Consider the following 14,811-nt stretch of genomic DNA (forward strand, 5'->3'; position numbering starts at 1 on the left):
AATAGTATGAGAATTAATGTACAATTGGTAAAGTAAAAGAGAGAAGCAGAAGGATAGTTAAAATAGTGTTAGTCGATAGTAGGACTCATATTATTATTACTAGTTGATGCATTTCGAACGTAGAAATCGGGCTAAAACCTTCGGTGTCAGAATGACTTGAAGTTTGCACAGTGCATGCGAATCAGCATTTGGAATCAGCATTTGAAATCGGGCTAAAACCTTCGGTGGTGCTCGTGGTGGCAGTCGTGGTGGGGGACGTGGAGATCTCCCGAACGAAGAGGCTACACGACAACACGATCCGCGTGACGTTGAGAACGACAATCTGAGACAACATGTTCGCGACCTCCAGCGACGCCTAGCGCAATTGGAGACCTCTAGCAAGGCAAACCCGGATTAGGATCTTTCAAATCCTGACGATGATGACGGAGAAAACCCTTTTGGCCGTGCAGGGGAGCGCGGGAACGGTTACTATGGGGTTGACCCAACACGTGATATCGGCATGAGGATTGAGATTCCAGAATTTGAGGGTAAGGCTCTTCCTGATGAGTTCATTGATTGGTTAAATATTGTAGAGCGTGTTTTCGATATCAAGAACATCAGTGATAGCAATAAGGTGAAATTGGTTGCCATTAACTTGAAGAAACATACTCTGATCTGGTGGGAACATGTTAAGATACAACGAGCGAGGAAAAGAAAGTCCAAAATTCAGTCTTGGGAAAAGATGAAGAAGTTACTTCGGGGAAATTTCTTCCTGCGCACTATCGACATGATGCATTTATTGAATACCATATTTGTAAGCAGGGTGATATGTCTGTGGATGAGTTTACCAATGAATTTGATCGTTTACGGATGCGTTGTGATGTTAAGGAAGAAGAGGAACAGACGATCGCTCGCTATTTTGGGGCGCTTCGTACTGAAATCGCTAAGGTTATTCAATTGCAACAGTATTTCAGTTCTGAGGATGTATGTAGGCTTGCTCTTAAGGTTGAGAAGCAGTTGAAAGGAAAGAAAGTCACGAGTCGCTGGTCGGGCAGAGAACCAACTAATTTTCGTGGAAGTAGCAGGGGGTCGGGTTTGTCTCAACCAGCTACTGCACTTGTGGCAGGGAAATAGCAGGTCACGATGAAACCTGGGCAGTCTGTTGAGTCTGGTCCGAGAGCGCGGCAACCTGTAAGGTGTTTTAAGTGTTAGGGTTTCGGGCATATGCTGGCTGATTACCCCAATAGGCTAATGGTCACATTCGTTGGAGAAGATGATGCACATGTATTTGATGAATCTGAGAATTCTGGGTCCGACACGGATACGGATTTGGTTATGCAGATCGTGGGCATGCATTGGTCGTTCGTTGTGTTCTGAATATATCGTCTGCAGAGGATGAACAGTGGTTAAGGCACAACATATTCCATACAAAGTGCACCACAAAAGGGAAGGTTTGCAATTTGATCATTGATGTGGGTAGCTGTGAAAACGTGGTATCTGCAACCATGGTGGAGAAATTGGGTTTGAAGATAGTGGATCATCCCCAACCCTACAAGCTTTCATGGCTTGTTAAGGGACGTGAGTTAAAGGTTCAAAAACAGTGTCTCGTTCAGTTCTCCATTGGGAAACGGTTCCAAGATGAAGTATGGTATGATGTCATTCCTATGGATGCCTGTCATATGTTGTTGGGTCGCTCGTGGCAGTATGGTGTGATGTTATTCCTATGGATGTCAAGCATGATGGCTTCAAAAATACGTATACCTTCAAGAAGGATGGAGCCATCATTACTTTGTGTCCCAGTCCAGACGAGAAGTGTGAACCTATCGCGAGTAAGGAGAGGAAGGTTGTTGGGAGTAGTAGCCTGTTAATGAGATCTACTTTTGTAGCTGCAGCGACCGAAGCAAAAATTTCCTTGTGCTTATGGTGATCGAAGGGAACGTTGAGGACATGGCTATTCCTGCAGAAGTCCAGTCGCTTCTGGAATTGTATCAGGATGTTATAAGCGGCTATTCCAGCAGGTTTGCCTCCTATAAGGGATGTTCAGCATTGCATTGATCTACTCACTGGTTCTTCTATTCCGAATAAGACGGCGTATCGTTTGAGGCCTAAAGAACACGAGGAATTGCAGAGACATGTGTTGGAATTGCTTGGGAAGGGGCTCATTCGTGAGAGTATGAGTTTGTGTGTTGTTCTAGCTCTAATGGTGCCCAAGGCAGATGGTTCGATGAGGATGTGTATGGATAGCCGAGCAATCAACAAAATTACCATCAAGTACAAGTTTTCGATCCCCATGTTCGACGATCTGTTAGATCAACTGCATGGGTCAGTGGTGTTTTCGAAGATAGATTTGCGTAGTTGATATCATCAGATTCGCATAAGGCTAGGAGACGAGTGGAAGACGACCTTCAAGACAAGAGATGGGTTGTACCCGTGGATGGTCATGCCGTTTGGGTTGTCGAATGCGCCTAGTATATTCATGCGTCTGATGAACCGGATTTTCAGGTCGTTTATTGGGTAGTTTGTTGTCGTTTATTTCGATGACATTCTTGTCTATAGTGGTTCGGTGGAGCAGAATGTGGATCACTTGAGGAAGGTTTTTGATGTGTTGTGCGCACAGCAGTTGTATGCCAACGCAAAGAAGTGTCATTTTTTTACAGAGGAGGTGACGTTTTTGGGATATGTCATTACTAAGGAGGGCATACGCATGGATGAAGGCAAGATTGAAACTATCACAAGTTGGCCGACGCCGACAAATATTCATGACATTCGGAGTTTCTATGGTTTAGCTTCTTTTTATCGCCGTTTCATTCGAGATTTCAGTAGCAGTATTGCTCCCATCACAGAATGTTTAAAAAGTGAAAAGTTCATGTGGAGCAGTGAGGCAGACGTTGCGTTCCAGTTTTTGAAGTTAAGGTAACCCAAGCCCCTGTTTTGACTTTACCTAATTTTGATGATGTCTTTGAAGTGCATTGTAATGCTTCGAATGTTGGGATTGGTGGAGTATTGAGTCAGAATAAAAAACCGATTGCCTTTTTCAGTGAGAAATTGTGTGACGCCCGTAAGAGGTATTCTACTTATGACAAAGAGTTTTATGCTATTGTTCGTACTCTTGACTATTGGTAGCATTACCTCTTGTCCAAGGAGTTTGTGTTATATTCTGATCATGATGCACTGAAATACATACAAGGACAACACAAGTTAAATTTTCATCATGCTAAATGGGTGGAGTTCATACAAATGTTCAACTTTGTGATTAAGCATAAGGCCGGTGTGCAGAATCGAGTGGCTGATGCTTTGAGTCGACGACATGCCTTGTTGTCATCTATGCAGAAACGTGTAGTTCATACAAATGTTCAACTGTGTGATTAAGCATAAGGCTGGTGTGCAGAATCGAGTGGCTGATGCTTTGAGTCGACGACATGCTTTGTTGTCATCTATGCAGGCACATGTAGTGGGATTTGACACTTTTAGTGATCTATATCGTGATGACCCTGAATTTCGTGATATTTGGATAAGGTGTGCAAAGGGGAGTTTTCAGCAGTTTCAGATTCACGACAAGTTCCTTTTCAAGGGAAACCGGTTATGCATCCCACTTTGTTCGTTGAGGGCCGCGATTTTTAATGAGGCTCATGGAGGGGGCCTTGCGGGTCATTTTGGGAAGGATAAGACTGTATCCTTGCTTTCTAATAATTTCTACTGGCCGCGGTTGGAGCACGATGTGGCTAACTTTATGGCGATGTGTCGGACCTGTCATGTTGCCAAAGCCTATCACAGTAATGCAGGTTTATACACTCCTCTCCCAGTTCCTACAGCGCCATGGGAGGATATTAGTTTGGATTTCGTGTTGGGGCTGCCCCGCACACAGAGGGAGAAAGATTCGATCATGGTTGTGGTGGATCAATTCTCTAAAATGCCGCATTTTGTCCCCTGCAATAAGACGTTTGATGCATGTCAAGTTGCTCAGCTGTACTTTCGAGAGATCGTCAAACTCCATGGTATTCCTAAATTTCTTACTTCTGATCGCGATGTAAAGTTTGTGAGTCATTTTTGGCAAACTTTATGGAGAATAATGAGGTCGAAACTTCAGTTTAGTAGTGCATATCACCCACAGACGGATGGACAAACTGAGGTTGTCAATAGGAGTTTGGGGATCTTGCTGTGCAGTTTGGTTGGTGACAGTCCTCGACAATGGGACTTGGTGTTGGCACAAGCAGAGTTCGCGTATAACCAGTCGTAGAATCGAACAACTGGTAAGAGTCCTTTCCAGATTGTTTATGGACGCAACTCAATCTCTCCGTTGGACTTGGTGCCTATTCCCATCACTGAACAATTTAGCAGCGCTGCGGAATAGCAGGCTAAGCAAATTTGAGAGTTGCATGAACAAGTGAGACAACGCATTATCCAGCAGAATGACAAGTATAAACTGCGAGCTGATAGGCGAAGGAAGAAAGTGGTTTTTCAAGAGGGAGATTTAGTCTGGATTCATTTGAGAAAGGAGTGTTTTCCTGGAGGGCGTTGGGGAAGTTACAGCCAAGGGCGGATGGTCCTTTCCGTATTCTCAGACGGATAAATGTTAATGCATATAAGGTGGATTTGCCAGGTCAGTACAATGTGTCAGCTACATTCAATGTTGCTGATTTATCTCCATATAAAGGTGGTAGTGAGGATGAAGCAGCTGAAGAGAATGAAGTGGCGACAGTAGATGAAGCAGGCTCGAGGTCGAGTCTTTTTCAAGAGGGGGAGTATGATGCAGTTTGAACGTAAAAATCGAGCTAAAACCTTCGGTGTCAGAATGACTTGAAGTTCGCACTGTGCGTGCGAATCAGCATTTGGAATCGAACTCATCGCGACATGATGGATGATGGATTGTGGCCATCTGACATCGTTTAAGGGGTGAAAATGACAATTTACCATTTTTCGGGTTTAATTTAAATTTTCTATTTTGTGCTTTATTTCCTTTTGAATTTCTAGGGTTTTCTAGACGCTTATAAATAGCGTTGCTTTTGTTTTGGACGACAATTGATTTTGATAATAATATTTTCGTTTCGTGGAAACTAGGGTTTCTCTGATTACTTCTCCGTTCAGTCTGTTTCTCTATACGTTTTACATCACTAGTTTTTAATGAGTTGTAATGGTGTGTCATAGTGGTATAAATTGTAAATGAATTGATGTACAATTGTGATGAGTTTGAAACAACTTTCCATAGAAATTTACATATTTTTATGGAATGGATGAAAACAGAAAATATATACTCCCTCCGTCCCATAAGAATATGCATTCTTTTCTTTTTAGTCCGTCCCATAAAAAGATGCACTTTCTAATTTTGAAAACCTTTTTCTCTCTAATGAAGTGAGACTCATTCTACAGTAACAATATTTTAATTACTTTTTCTCTCTACCTCTCTCTTACTTACCAATTTTGTATTAAAACTCGTGCCGAATCCAAGGTGCATATTCTTTGGGACCGGAATGAGTATATTTTTATGGGACAGATAGAGTATTATGATAGTATGTGTGTGTATGTGATTAAGCCAAGCGGTAGAAAGATATTCAATTACCCATAAAAAATACTATAATGATATAAATATTACACTAGAATTCTTGATTTTTCTTATTTTATTTTTGTATCTATGTTTTTCTTTATTTACTTACTTTAGTTATAAAATCTCTTTTTAAAACTCAAATTTTTCGGATAGTGTTAGTCTGTTAGACGATGAAATCGCAATACTTAGGGTACGTTCAGGTTTGTTGTTATAGATTGATTAGAATTAAATGTGAAGTGGAATATGTACTGTTTGTCCCAGAAGTGGAAAATCTTTTTGTGTTGTTCAAGTTGATAGAATTGGGGATTCCACGTGCGATATTGGAAATATTATTGGTGAATAAAAAGACGGACCTAGCCCTGCCTTCTTCAGGTATTGAAATTCTCATCCAGCCGTCATTTTAGTAAACGTGTGACAAGAGCAGGATTTGTGCAGGGTCGTGTAATCAACTAGTCAAAAGAAAACCCCTGGTCTAGTCTTGTCGTTGGCACGAAAACCTAAAATCATGTTATCAAAACCTCAACCCACTGCTACTGGTTAGTATAATGAAGTAAATGGTCGAATCCCACAGAGATGGATGTGTGCGTAATACGATTGAGATGGCATCTTTGAATGTCGGTTTGCTACCATCCTTTGGGTTGAGTTTTATCTAGACACGAACTAAAATGGGACCTATGCTATCTTGACTGGTAAGATGCTATCGTATCAGAACTTGGCTGTAACATCCCAAAAATGGGCTTAGACGGAATTTGCTATTCCAATTAGAAAATCTGTGAATTAAATTTTGTTTTGATAAACAGTTTGATATAAAAAATGATAATAATTAAAATTCTATATTTTAAACTATTGTTTGTTGGAAATAAGTGATTGAATGGAAAGATGAATTAAGATGATGAGAATCTACATTAATATTTCAAAAATTGTGGAATAATATTGTTGACCGGTTTCTAAGAAATGTCCAAAAATTTATTAAAGTACTAAACTATTTTTATACCATCAATGAAAAATCAGTATTGAAAATAAAATAGGAATATAATATATATATACGTATGTGCGTGTGTCATTGTGTCTATGTACATATAGATGTCTTATATATATGAGATAACTAATTAAAGAGCATGTGCATGAAAGTATATATTAATAAATAAATCTGGTACATGGAAAACATATATTCATATAATTGCTAATTATATATTAATAAATAAATCTGGTACATGGAAAACATATATTCATATAATTGCTAACTAATTAGCAATTATAAATTAAGTGATTAAAATAATATTATATGGATTATATTTTAAATTAAAAAAATTATTTAGGTATTAATGTCAATTATCTCTCATCAAAATCATCTTAAAACTTTAAATTTATGTAACTCTCTCGATTTAAATTATTTTTTCGCAAAAAATATATCAAATTAAAGATAATTTTATATGGATTCCAACGAGATCTCAATTGCATATGTTCCGACGATGTTCGGGTGATGAAATTTGATAAATTATATTTTAATTTTTATACATGTTGATAAACAGATTTTATCAACAAATGCAAAAAAATCTCAATACAGTGTATGCAAAATCTCAATATAATGTAGGTAAATATCAATAAAATTGTGTTGATATTTTCGTGTACTTGTGTTGATATTCTGATGTCATATTGTTGATATTTGTAATACACTATGTTGATATAAAAAACACCCACGAAAATGATCATATGATAAAATAATGACCATATTACCCTTTTGTTGATATTTTGTCTACTATTTATTGAAATTTGTGAGCTTTAATCTCATCCACTCATTTCAATGTCTAAGAATGTAGATTCAATCTTAGTTTTGGATTATGGTGTTATAAGCATTAGAAGAGGACCCTACTTATGAAATATTTAAATAATAACCCAAAGCAAATAAATGGATTAAACTATATGTGCGTGCATGTGTTTATTTCGATCTAAAAGAAAATAATTGATAAAAATCTTCTAGAAATATGTAGAGAAATGAAACGTCGGCATGAGATGATATTTTCTATTCATTTCTAGGAATATTTTGGAAGTATAATGATGGTTATAAATGAACATATTTTAATACATTAAATAAGGAATAAAAAAATTCTAGAAAAATTGATATCCCTGTATATATATAGAATCTTAGCCTATTATGAAAAATGGGGTAGGACACTTCGACCCCCACCTCCCCTACTTGAGAATGAGCTAAATATTAAGGTACATTTCTTAACTTCTCAATTTATATTATTAGCAAATGCATAATTAATCAAGTAGAGTTAATACATCAATATATGCAGAAATGTAGAAAGGCTGGAAAAGTGAGAGTACAAAAGATAAAAGGTGGCTAAAAGCACTAAGTGGTCCCCAAACCAGATAGAGATGTTGTCTTCGTCATCAAAAAATGCAGAAGATTATGGACTCCATTAATTAACTTAAGTAAAACTCGCAATAAACTCAGATCTGGAATTAAAGTTGGAAATTGAGATGCTTGCATGCAAAACTACTACTACGTAAACTGACTAACATCCGATATGACAGAAATTCACAACGATTAGAACTAGACATTTTCTTCAAATTAAAACGAACGAAGTACTTGTAATTTTGCACAAAAACCAGATCTAGTCTAACAAAGAAAATACATGCATGAAACTACTTCAATTAACGCTAAGCTAACGGTTCTAACTAATCTAGGCAGAAAGAAAGCATTCATAACCGAAATGTGAGAAAACAACAAAGTTCGACTTCATAATCACTAGATCCAAAATACAGAATGTTTAAACCCAAGTAAACAACTTCGATCAACAGTGAAACTTTGAGTAAAATAAGTTTGCTACGGGAAATTAAAATAACAGAAAGCAATAAAGATTAGGGCTGGGAATTCGGTCATCGGTTAGTCGGTTAACCGATAACCGAACCGAAAATATCGGTTCTCGGTTAACCGATAACCGAAAAAATCGGTTATCGGTTCGGTGTCGGTTCCCGTGTGAAGGTCACGATCGGTTCTCGGTTATAACCGAGAACCGATCGGTTATAACCGTAAAGAACCGATTGGGCTTAGCTGATTTAATTTAATTATTTAAAAATGGCCCAAAGACTCATTTTAATTTTGAGCCCAAGTTACATGAGCCCAAACTTGATAAAACAAATACAAACCCTTTCTCCCACTCCCAGCGTCTGAACCACAGTCACACGACTCACTCCGCCCCTCCCACACGCCGGCGACACCCACCCGCCCGCGACTCTTTCCGCCGGCGACACCCACCCGCAGCTGTGTGTCTCTTTCCGCCGCACCGCCAGTCTCGCCGCCGCGTCTCCAACTGCCGTAGCCGCCAGCAAAGCCACATCAGGTAAGTCGCACAGCCACAACTTATGCTCTGTCAGAATTATAGATTGGAAAAAATATGAATGCTAGTGCCAGAAAACTGTTTGATGAAATGCTTGAATGAATTGCGATGAATGCATCCTTGCGAGGATTGGAGAAATACTAGTATATAGAAGTATATAAATAGTTATGCTGTTGATTGACTCTAATGTCAGTAGAGATGAAACAATGCTCTTAGTTTTAAATATGAGTAGAATGTTCTTGGTTACATACATATATGTAGATACATGTGTTAAATTTATGCTTTTTATTTAATTTTGATGTTGATCTTCATTGTCAATGATCATTCTTGGATACATGTGTTAAATTAAAGTAAGAAATGTATCTACACATATATGTAGATACATGTGTTAAATTAAAGTAAGAAATGTATTAATAAATTTGATATAATTAATATGAGTGGTTCTGATTTGAATAAGAAATAGGTATATTCAAGTTTGAATGTTGGTTTTAAAATATTTACTGTGCTCAATTGTGTAGTCTATCTCAATCAGCTTCCATTGATTCTTTATTTGTTGTCTGTTGAAGATGGAAACTTCAGAATCTCTCACCCAAGACGTAGGTAGCAACCGGCCAGACCTCGATATTCTTGAAGATATTGAAATTGAAGAACTAGGGCTAGGGGAAAAGGGAGAAGGAAAGGGAATGGCGTCAAAAAATGGGAATTCATCAAAAAAGCGTAAAAATGTAGAGAGGTCGGATGTGTGGGCTGAATTTGATAAAGTGATTGTTGATTAGGTTCAAAAAGGAAAATGCAAACGGTGTGATTAGTTGATAGCGGCTGATCCGAAGTTAAATGGCACATCCGCGATGTGGAGGCATCATGCTTCATGTTTGAAGAAGAAGAAGGATTTGTTGAGGTCTAGTTCAAGTGATCCAGATCAAAGTTAAATTAATCGTGCATTTGTTTTGGAATTTTGAAAAATTGAACTTGGAGTTTTTCTTTTGAATATTTGAACTTTGAATGTTTGTTGGATTGAGTAGGTTGTAAACTTTGTTGGATTGACCATGTTGTTTTGGAAACTTTGAACGGTGTTTACTTTTTTTGAATATTTGAACTTTTGGTACTATAATACTATTAGGTTGGCTGGCCATGTTTACTTTTGGATTGAGCAGGTTGTAAATTTTTTTAATTGTTGGATTAAGCATATTATAATAGGTTGTTTTTATTTTTTTTAAATTTATAATACGAAATATAAACATAAGTATTTCTACTAACATAAGAAAAACAAAGAGCATTGTAGCGCAAGTGGTAGGTTGGCTGTTTTTCTCATGCATTGACTAGGGATCGAATCCTGGCAACAACCTTTTTATATTTTTTTTCAATTCGGTTCCTATCGGTTAGAACCGAACCGAACCGTGTAAAATCGGTTCCTAACCGAACCGAACCGATTCCTTCTCGGTTCCTGTTCCGGTTCTTTGTTTTCGAAAAATTGGAGAGTCGGTTAACCGACTTTTCGGTTCGGTTAGAACCGAACCGAACCGAACCGATTCCCAGCCCTAATAAAGATTGTTTGGCCGCTCGGGCGATGAAACAATTGATTTTCTTAAAACTACGATGGCTAGTTGGAAAGGCAGCGAACCCCTCTCCAGCAGAGCACCAGAGTCTTCAAGTGATTGTGGACTAAGGGCGAGGAACGAGAAGTGGTGGAGCTAGTCTCCACGTAAGGAATCGGGACCTCCAAGAGTTGAAAACTCATATTTCTTCATGTGACCTTCTATTTATAGGGTGGCTTGCCCTAATTTCTAGGGATGTCTCTTCATGTAAAATTTCATCTTTGCCCCTCAAATAGTTGGTCGTTTCCTAGCAGATCCTCCCTTCTCCATCTCGAGCCTTACGGCATGCATCCTGGCCAGTATTGCATCCATCTAGCGTCCTTTTCACTCGAATCACTCTGACGCCTTTCCTCCTGGCTTGTACCATTAACATGCACACTTCAGCAACTTCTTTGCACATAATGTGCGTTAAACCCATCATACTGACCAGTAACAAAGGCCTAGAATGCAACTTATCAACGCGGCAAAACCTAAAATCTTGAGTGGATTTCGGGAGTTATAAAAAATGGGCAAACGTCACCACAATTTCTCAAACCATATTTTAGCAATGGATTCGGGATTTCATCGGAGCACAGGTGTAACCCAACCAGGTATTTGACTTTATGGTTAATACATCAGTGAATGGTTGAATTGTGATTTATGCCCAATTTTTGTGAGCTAGGAGATGTGTGTTTTTGGTTGAATTCTATCTGTGCTTGTATTTCTGCGAGGCGCTAGGATCGAAGCAGTTATTGTTTGGATTTTTTGTGACCATTGTGGATGGTCAACGGTGTGTTCTATTTCGAGAAATGCTTGTTTATCGTATTACTGCTTGGTTATGCGATTGTGTTGTGTAATTTTTGGATGAAGTTTATGTTGTCTCCAACACGCTACCTAAAGGAGAAGTGATTTTGTTTTCCTCTCAATACGTTGGGCCGTAGGTAGCAGGGGACTAGGAAAACGACCATGGGCTAGCAGCTCTGCAACCTTCGGTAGTAACGGTGAGTCGTTCTCAATTGGATTGAAGGGGTATTTTAGTTTTTTATAGGCTAATAATAAGTTCCCCTAAAATTGTCCTTTAAAGAGTTGTCTGATTTTCCTATTAGTTCTAGGGCTGGCAAATCGTACGGATTGGGTCGATATCGGGTCAACCTGATAATGACCCAACCCAATAAGGCCTAACCTGAACCCGACCTGTTAAGGAAACTGTAAATCCGAACACGAACCCGACCTGCTACCTTCAAATCCGAACACGACCCGCACCCGACACGAACCCGTTATCGACACGATATAATATGGGTTGACACGACACGATAACAACCCGAACCTGATATTACACGATTAAAACCTAATATTACACGATTAAACCTTAATTTTTAACCTAATTTACACAATTAAAATTCGTTTTATACTATTTAAACCTAATTTATAAGAAATTAAAAAATTAAAGTAATATATATATTTTTAAATAATAATAAAAATAATAATATTATTTCTTAATGGGTTACCCGTATCCGACCCGCATCCGACCCGAACCCAACCCGAAATTATCAGGTTCTTAATGGGTCAACCCGATAAGGACCCGGATCTAATAAGACTTGAACCCAACCCAATAATTTCGTGCGGATTCGTGTTAGATTATCGTGTCGTGTCGAAAATTGACAGCCCTAATTAGTTCCCCTGAAATACTCCATAGAAGAGATGTCTGATTTTCATATTTTGGTAGTGGTGACCGATACCCCCAGGCAGAAGTTTCGCAAAGGTGACTGCACTCGACGGATGTGAGTGCCAAAAGAAGAGGAGATTCTTGCAGCTTCCCTACTAGAGCTCACAGCTAGTGGGTAGAAATCCAACAACGGTTTTCGTGCGGGTTATCTCAGCAAGATTGAAGACAATCTCCGTGCCGAATTTCCCAAAACTGACTTGAAAGGTACTCCCCACATAACCTCTAAGATATCGGCATGGAAGAAAAGCTATGGGATTCTACGATCCATTTTGTCAAGAAGTGGAATTGGTTTTAATACGGATGGGGATTACAAAATCGACTGTAGCGACGACCAGTGGTACCAAATTGTGACGGTGAGGTTCCTTCTCATTTTACTCGACATCTAAGTTCGATACGCACAAAATGTATATTATGGTGCTAACTCATTCGTGGTCTAATTAGACTGATAAGGACGCAAAGTTTATGAGGACAAAGTCATGGCCGCTTTGGGAGACGTGGCAGTTGATTTTCGGGAGAGATAGAGCTACCGGCGGTGCCGCACAGGAGGTAGACGACGCTGTTACTCGTTTCCATGCTCAACTCGGCGGGGGATGTCAATGCAACGAGAATGACTACCGCCCGTCGTTTGACAATTTCCCCACTGATCCATTTGCAGAAGCAACTATAATACATAACTCAATGACATTAGCTCCGGAAATGGTGGCAAACAACCCTCGATCAACAAAACTAGCCCAGGCAGCCACACTAAGGCCTCCTGTGATGCAGCCTTTATGGAATTCCTCACCAATCTTCATGCTGAAACCAACACGCGTTTGGAGATGATCTCTGCAAGAATTGGTTACGAGTTTGATATGGAGAAAGCAAGGCAGGAAGTTTTTTTACAAGCTTGGGATAGCAGACGGCCTAACTCTTCACCAACACTACGAGCTTTGCAACATACTAGGGGATAAACCGCAGCGACTTGAGGTCTTTAATGGGATGCCGACGGCAGCTAGGCTCATAAGGAAGGTTGACAATCCATTGTTGTTGGGCTATAAGTTGGTATGTGTTGTCTGAATTTGGGGGAACGGTTTATTAGGGGTTAAATATTAAACAGTCTTTTGTTGTAAGCAATAATGTTGTGTAAGCGTGGGTGTACAGTCTTTACCCCACTGACTTGTTTCGTGGGTTGGGCCGTTCTTCGGACTTTATGCACATAATATATAATCTATTTCGCTATGTTGGACGTGTTAGTATTTAACCTCTTCTCTTTAGCGTTGTTTTTTGTTATTAACCATGATACTTGAATATTTCAAAAAAATTTGTTTATGTTCATTGGAAGTTCATCAAGCACACAAATCATTGAAGACTAAGGCCTCTTCATTTCATGGACTGAATTGAGGTAAGATAGTTGCATTACTTAGGAAACAAAGACAAAAATTAGTTCCAAATTGTTTTCATACAACGGAAATCACATTGCATAACTTTCATGTTTTTAAATACACACATATTTCCTCTCATTACTTGTAAAAATAAATGAAGCACACTTCTTTAATTCCAATAGTTTATGAATCAGCAAGTCGATTCCCGACACCAATTGAGGTTAAAACATAAGCCAAATAGAATAATATTATAGTAGGCATCAACTAGCAAAATAGAATACTCACGTATGTAAACGTGTACAAAATATTTCCCTACGGGCTATTATGATAAAGCTAAAAAGGTGTCATCCAAATAAGTTTGTCACCAACACAACACTAGACATTGTGTTTTTTAGAAAGGATCGGCACTGCCCCTAAGTCCAACTACCGACGGTCATGGACGGATTGCAATATGGGGCCACCACCCGATGGGGTTGTTGGACCCCCATAGCTAACACGGTTTGACAGCGTCGACGTTCCTACATCAGCCGTGCCTACCACTTTTGGTTTGGCAAGTCTCTCCCCTTCTCAACTTGAGTCCTCAATTGACCGTCAGGTGCGACATCTATGAAGTAAACACCATGTGAGGTTGTGGACTCGCGGTCTAGAGCATGGTTCACCTCATCGGGAAAGAGCTTACGCTGGACCTTTGGACCCGGCCACACGACAGGACAGTTGACCTCTTCCTCTTACTCAGCGGGCTCGATGATGATTATATCGGCGTTTGAGATTTCCACCGTGTTATCCGACAAAACTATTACATCTTTTTCACCTTCAACTTTCACGTCATCCCAGCCGAACAAACATGCAAGCTCTAAGTATATGGGCTCTTTGTTGAAATAGTGTGCCCCGGCGAAGCGATTAGTTTGTGAACCAAATGAATAGATTTCGAACCAAAAAAGGATGAAAAGTCAGTTAGCGCCATGAAATGCAGTCAAACCAATACGACCATACCTTTAATATCTTTGCCCACATTTCGTCGGATGTAACGATTGTTTTTCTGGTCCGGTCCCAAGTGATACCTGGTTGACGACCAACATACTTGAATGTGTTATAGCGCTTTCTTAGTTATTGAACACGGTCGAGGAGTGCTGCTTCGGTGAAAGCAACACCGAGCTCGTTCCGTATCTTCTCGGCCGCCGTAAGTAGGAACCACGATGGAAAGTAGTCATGACTCCAATGTGTCTCGGCCTTCAGGGTTAACAATGTTTCGACTAGAATCGCATCACATGAAGGAGTCCAG

Source organism: Salvia splendens, chromosome 5, assembly GCF_004379255.2.
Source record: "Salvia splendens isolate huo1 chromosome 5, SspV2, whole genome shotgun sequence".
NCBI lineage: Eukaryota > Viridiplantae > Streptophyta > Magnoliopsida > Lamiales > Lamiaceae > Salvia > Salvia splendens.